This window comes from Opisthocomus hoazin, chromosome 6, assembly GCF_030867145.1.
Source record: "Opisthocomus hoazin isolate bOpiHoa1 chromosome 6, bOpiHoa1.hap1, whole genome shotgun sequence".
Taxonomy (NCBI): Eukaryota; Metazoa; Chordata; class Aves; order Opisthocomiformes; family Opisthocomidae; genus Opisthocomus; species Opisthocomus hoazin.
The window spans coordinates 4,816,166-4,822,165 of NC_134419.1; the positions used below are offsets into that span (position 1 = coordinate 4,816,166).

Sequence of the window (6,000 nt, forward strand, 5' to 3'; positions counted from 1 at the left end):
GGGATTGACACAGGCTCTGAGGCTGAGGACCTGTTTTCGTGAGAGGGTAGCACATGTGGCTGGCGTTCCTGAAAGCCAGGGAGAATGCTACTGTGGCCACATAGTAAGGAGTCTAGAAGAGAGATGACCCCGAGTGATGGGGCCAAACACATCGGTCAAGTTGGTGTTGAACTAAGGGCGCTTCCCCAGCTGCTCAGACACGGTTCTGCTGTAGCAGTGAATCAGAAATGAGACAGAAGCAACTCACAACATTCACCATGGGCACCCAAGGCCGCAGGAGGCTTCACAGCTCTGAAAACCCCACGGTGTGTCTAACTGCAGCAGTAAGTACCCACACGGCATGAAGAAGCTGGTGCTAGATCACTTCTGAAAACAACAGCTGAGTTTTTCTGAAATTGTTTCCCCAAAGCCGACTGTTTCTCCCGAAGAAGCCCCTGGAATACAAACGAGCCGTCAGATTTGTAACACTGCATTTCTTGTCCTCACCCTCCTTTGTCTGCTTTCCTTCCTCTTTTTTTGTTTCTTCTGCTTTCGTACGGACAACGTATTGAGCAGTGGGATTTTGACATCAGAGGAGAAACTAGTTGCGACAGAGAGAAGCACGACGAGCAGAGGAAGAGGAAAGAGGGCAGCACGCAGACGCTGACAAGCTTGTCACGTCTTCGGCACTGCGCGTCAGCTGTGACTGCACACTGCGCTCGTAATTTGGATGTGACTGACATGAAGGAGCGTGTTCCTTCACTCTGGCTTCAGCTGAAGCTACACTGCAGTCACAAAGGTTCAGAAATGCTCAGCATGCATGTTTTAAATTACAGCTAATTTATTTTGATACGCCTTTTTCTTGGATCCGCAGACGAAATGACTGCAGCGGGGTTTAAAAAAATCAAAGGCAGGTTTCCCTGGGAGATACACATCAAGCTATGCCTGTGTCTCGGCAGTGTTGCAATACAGCCCGTAGCAACCAGGGAGACATCAGTTCTCCTTTCCACTGCAAGGGTTTGAAAAACAAAACAATTTCTCGTATCTTAAGAAAAACAGCTTCAGTGGATTGGCTAAGAAGACTTCCTCTGTATTTTTGAGCCCTGACCAACACCAGGACCACAACTCCAACAAAGTCAAGATTAAGCCCTTTGTCTTAAGAGATCATTATTAGACTTAGATTTCTACTAAGTTTTCAAGGTAGCGTAGCACTAATTTGCCAGCAAGGGGCAGGGGCAAGAGTAATGAAGTTACAGTCCTTCATTGTACAAAAGCAACTTGAGACTTTTTTTAGGATGTTATCCATCAGCCTGTCTGGCAAATGTCTGTCTGGCAATAATGTATCCATCTGCTGAAACATGCCTAAATAATGCAACATTATATCAATAATTAATAGGCACGTAGGTCAACAAGTTCAAGATTGTCACAGGCAAAGGAGTTCTGAAGGAAATGGTTCGTTTGAGGCCGCTGCCAGACCCGACTCGGCAAGCAGGAGAACGGAGGCAAGTGTTTGCAGCGCAAACGCCAGAGCGGAGCGTGCGGGGGCACGGCTCTCCCGCTTCCCTCTGCTCGGTCCACGCTTGCTCACGGAAAACAGGGACCCACCAGGGCAGCACTTCCCGGGGAACAGGGGACCGCTGTGTTTGAGGAAGGGGCTCAGAACCTGCCCTTTGATTCACACCATCACGGAAACACCCAGAAATGCTACTAAAAGAAGGAGGAAGCAGCTCTAGAAGTTGCTGTTTCCACCACTGGATGTACAAAGCCGGAACACGCGATCATTTTTTTCCTCTAAATAAACAGGAGGCTTTGTCTCATCTACCTTTACCTGTCTGACCGTTGGGTGCCAGAGACTGGCTGAGGCTTTCCCTGCAGTCAGAGAAACAGGCATGTTCCGGCGACGACTCACGTCACCCCAGGGAAAGGTTTCTAAGAGGGATGGGAGAAGCACCCTCTGAAGGAGCCCCTCTCCACAGCAGGACACCAGACAACTACCTGGGACTGGACCATTTTTAGATGGCTAAACACGGTCAAACAAACAAAGCCCATGCAAAAGCATCGAACTCTGCAGCCTTCCCACGACTGAGCAGTCCAGAGAACACCAGTGAGATCACATCTCCTGGATCAGCAGCAGCAGCACCACGGCACGTCAATCTTCAAGCCTCCCGAGATGCCTACACAGTTCCAGCGAGCTCTGAGACACTGCTGCACACCCCACCAGAAACAGAAGTTAGCTCCCAGAAGAAAAAAGCAATTAGAGTATCTCACGCTCTTGATCTGGGAATTTAACTTCTCTAAGCACATTTAGTAGCCCCAGACTAAATGTGAGCAAAATAGATATTGCTGATTTTAGTACGAGCTGACCATAACAGTAGCTGAGGTCACCCCCCGACCAAGAAAATTTGTGCCTGAGGTAACCTGAACTTTTTTCAAATGAAAAGAGAAAATAATCAAACTTACCATATGAAAATGAAATCAAAATGAGAGGAGATATCAGAACAGAAATATGGAGAATGAAGTATTAAAATAATAACATGTCTCTTCTGAGAAGAGTGCAGAAAGTCACGGTATTTTGCTAATTGTAATCCTCACCAGCAGTCAAACCAGGAGGGTGGGGTCCCATCTGATACAGAAGCCTCCTGACATTACTTGGGATCCAGGGACATAAATGCAAGCTTGAGGTTGCTATTTGTAACACAAACGAACAAAGGAGTCAGACTACGATTGTGAAGACTTCATCACCTGCAGATACGGTCGAGTATCCACATACCATGTGTTCAAGCTGATCTGTGCATGCACACTCTATGAAATGGGGCTCCTTAACGGTAAAAATGTCACTAAAAGTCTCAAAATGCACTTATACTGTGTACGTTAAACTTGTCTTAATAGTAGTTACTTAAATGCGTGGGGGAAAGAATTAGATTTTGGCTAGGGTTTTTTTGGTTGGTCATTTGGTTTTTGGTTTGTTTTTTTTTAAACATGGGTCTTGCATAAGAAAACACAGCAAACATCGCAGCTACATTTTCAGAAAACCACAGCCTAGTTACAACCGAGGCAGTACCGAAGGGAAACTGAAAGTAGAAAAGAGAATCACAAGATGCAAAGGCAATTCTAGTAACAAGTCATTTTAAAAAACAGATGACCAAGATAGAAAAATCCCAAATTAATATTTACAGTAAACTCTGCTTTTAAAGTTGTGTGATAAGTTAGTTACTGAAGATTCTGTCAAAGGGATTTTCTTCAGAGTGAAGTCCTAGAGCATATGGAGGCTGTTTTGTCCTCTAGCCTGTTTCTAAATAGAAAACCCTGATTCTGCTCACTCAAGGAACTCCACCAAGCTCAGAGGAGTGACACCAACAAGCGAGGTCAATACACGATCCGTTTCTGAACTAAGATGAATTCATAATGGGAGACTCATGCAGTCTCACAGTTCATCCAGTCACGGCTCTCGAGAATGCATTATGAAGCTTTTCTGCTTTCCCCTTTTAACAGAGCACATGGCTTTCGGGTTCAAGCGTGCAAAAGCACTGGAGGACTTGTATGCATCACCTCATATTCAAGAGACCTAAGCACTTCAGAGTAGAGTCTACAGAAATTAGTTCCTAAATGCTGGAGTCACTTTTTCTCTCAAAGTCTCTGCCCAGATAATGCTGTGCTGCTTTTTGGGGAGTTTCTGACCCGATGAGGAATCCACCTGTGCCAGTGGTTGAGTGGGGCTGTATCCAGCCACAGCACACATCCGCTGAATTATGGACATCTTGTATTTAGCCTGACGACTGTGGGCTTTTACAATAAACACAAATGCAATTTATTTCTGCAACTTGCCTGAGGGCAGACGTGTGCATCGCCTAACGGTGATGGGCCCAGGAAAGCACAAGGGGCCCTGCATCGCGGCGCAGTGATGGAGGAGCAGGAACACGGCACCCTACCCCTAGTAAGGGCAATGTCTAAATCCCCTCCCAGTCCATTCCCAGCTTCCATGGGAGCAAAACCAGCTGCTTACGAGCTCCATTTATACACCTGCAATCCTACAGATGATCCTAGACATGGCTAAAGAGCGAAATGTACCTCTGAGGGCACCTGCAAGTGATTCCAAGACGCAAGACTTTGAGCATGAAAAGGAAGTATCTGGCATCTAGACTTCAAGACACTAAATTAAAGACACTACAGTTCTACAGAAACGATCAGATGAGAGGACTCCTAGCAAGAGGTGTAGTATGTAATTTTACAGAGAGCCTTAGGGACGCAGACACCCAATTCCCTTTCATTCTGAGTGTCTAATTCCCTTCTCCTCCTTTGAACATCCACCTAGGCTACGTGGGATGTCATCAGGTTCGCTGCTTCTCTCCTAAGGGCAAAACAACGAAGGCCATTTTTTTCCAATGTATAGAATTTTATTTCCAAGTTTCACTTCCAGAGTAAGAGCAACCACCTCGTACTTCAAAAGTCATTACTTTTATCATGAAGAGGCCTTTCCCTCAACTTAGTTGTCTTGAAATCAGAAAGCACCTTCTATCGGTACACATGGTCCTCACCATCTTCAGATTCTTGCACAGTTCTGTTTCTCTGACCTCTCTTTATTCCAGCTTCACTGTTTTTGTACTAAGTTCCTCTGTTCTATATTACAAAACACTTTTCAGCAATTTAGACAAAAGAGCTGGACTGCAAGAGGCACTGTGTTCTCACAGAAGTTAGGAAGTCAGCAAATTCACATGGTTTGCTTTGTATGTCCAGTTACTTGATCTCAAATCCTTGCTCACCTATATGGTAGGAAGGATTATTCTTCTATTCGTGCCTCACAGTCTTTTAATGGATTTAGGGCACAGCTCTTAAAAATGTATAAGAGAGACAGGCATCGCATGATTTTGCTATGGATATTTTATGAGCAAGTCTGGGTGCACGCTGGGTGCTTGAAACAAAAGACTGCACAATTTGCTACCAGGGCAGGATCTGTGTTATTATGTCTTGCATTCAAGGCTTCTGAGAAGTCTTGGGCAAGAAAAACAACAAAACAAAGGCATGGGAGAGACACCATGATCTAGTAAATGGGTCAAGACAGCACCGATATGCTGCATCCATTGTTATTAAGACCTGTAATTCAGCCATTTGTCAGGGAACAAATCCGATTTAGGAAGCAGCAGCCTGGCCCATCCTTTTTATGGGCTGTTATTTGAGGGTTGCATTTGTCAGTTGACTTAAACTACTACCTTGAAAAGATGATACTAGTACCTAGGGGCTTTTTACTTCTGCACCTGCAGCAGCCACCATAAGATGTTTTGGTACCAAGAACCTCTTCAGCCATTATTTATCAATGGAGTGATTCGTTTACATCAGGCGCGTACACTTCCACTGCTACTGGACTGATTAAAGGCTTTGGTTAACATTTTTCAAAGTATTCAACTGACAAAGAAGACATCAATGATGTTCAGGCAGATGTGTAAAAGAAACACACCTCAGGGAATCTGCTTTCCTGAGGAAGCTGGGATGTGCTCAGGAGTTGGTACCTTCCCATTTCCAGCCTGACTGTAACTCCTTTGACACATCTTTAAGGTAAGATCATACTCACTGAGGCCTGGGTCTAGCAATGGTTACTAAATGCAAGAGTTTGGATGCAACCTCCAGCCCAGCAAGTCCTGAAAACGGGTGATGGCCAGATGCTGGCATCCCAGGAAGGAAAGCTACATTCACGGTTTCTTACCTTCTTTGCCTAAGTGTCTGTGATGACTGATCCCCTCGAGACAGGAGGTGGGTAGGGTGGTGCCTTCTCCTAAGCCAGTACCAAACAATCCTCTTTCATATTCTAATCACTGTGATCTGCATGAGCAAAAGCGTGACAAATAAGGACATGATACTGGATCCAGACCTTTTCCCGTAAGGAGACTTTCCACTGTACACAACGACAACAACCCAAATTCTCTATCATCAGCTTCAGCTTCAGCTTGCAGACACTTGGCAGGTGGTAATCTCATCTACCACAGTGGGCCTATATGGAAGAAATGAAGCACTAAAGCTCTTGCAATG

The 6,000-nt window shown here is 45.2% G+C and overlaps 1 protein-coding gene across 1 annotated transcript in view; it reads right to left on the reverse strand.

Moving 5' to 3' along the window:
* FGGY (FGGY carbohydrate kinase domain containing) overlaps positions 1-5,793 on the reverse strand; it is a 220,808-nt gene extending 215,015 nt beyond the window's left edge. Inside the window, exon 1 of the mRNA XM_075424383.1 lies at positions 5,678-5,793. The gene's annotated coding sequence lies outside the window, so the exon portion shown is untranslated. The remainder of the gene's footprint in view (positions 1-5,677) is intronic.
* Between the last annotated feature and the right edge of the window lie 207 nt (positions 5,794-6,000).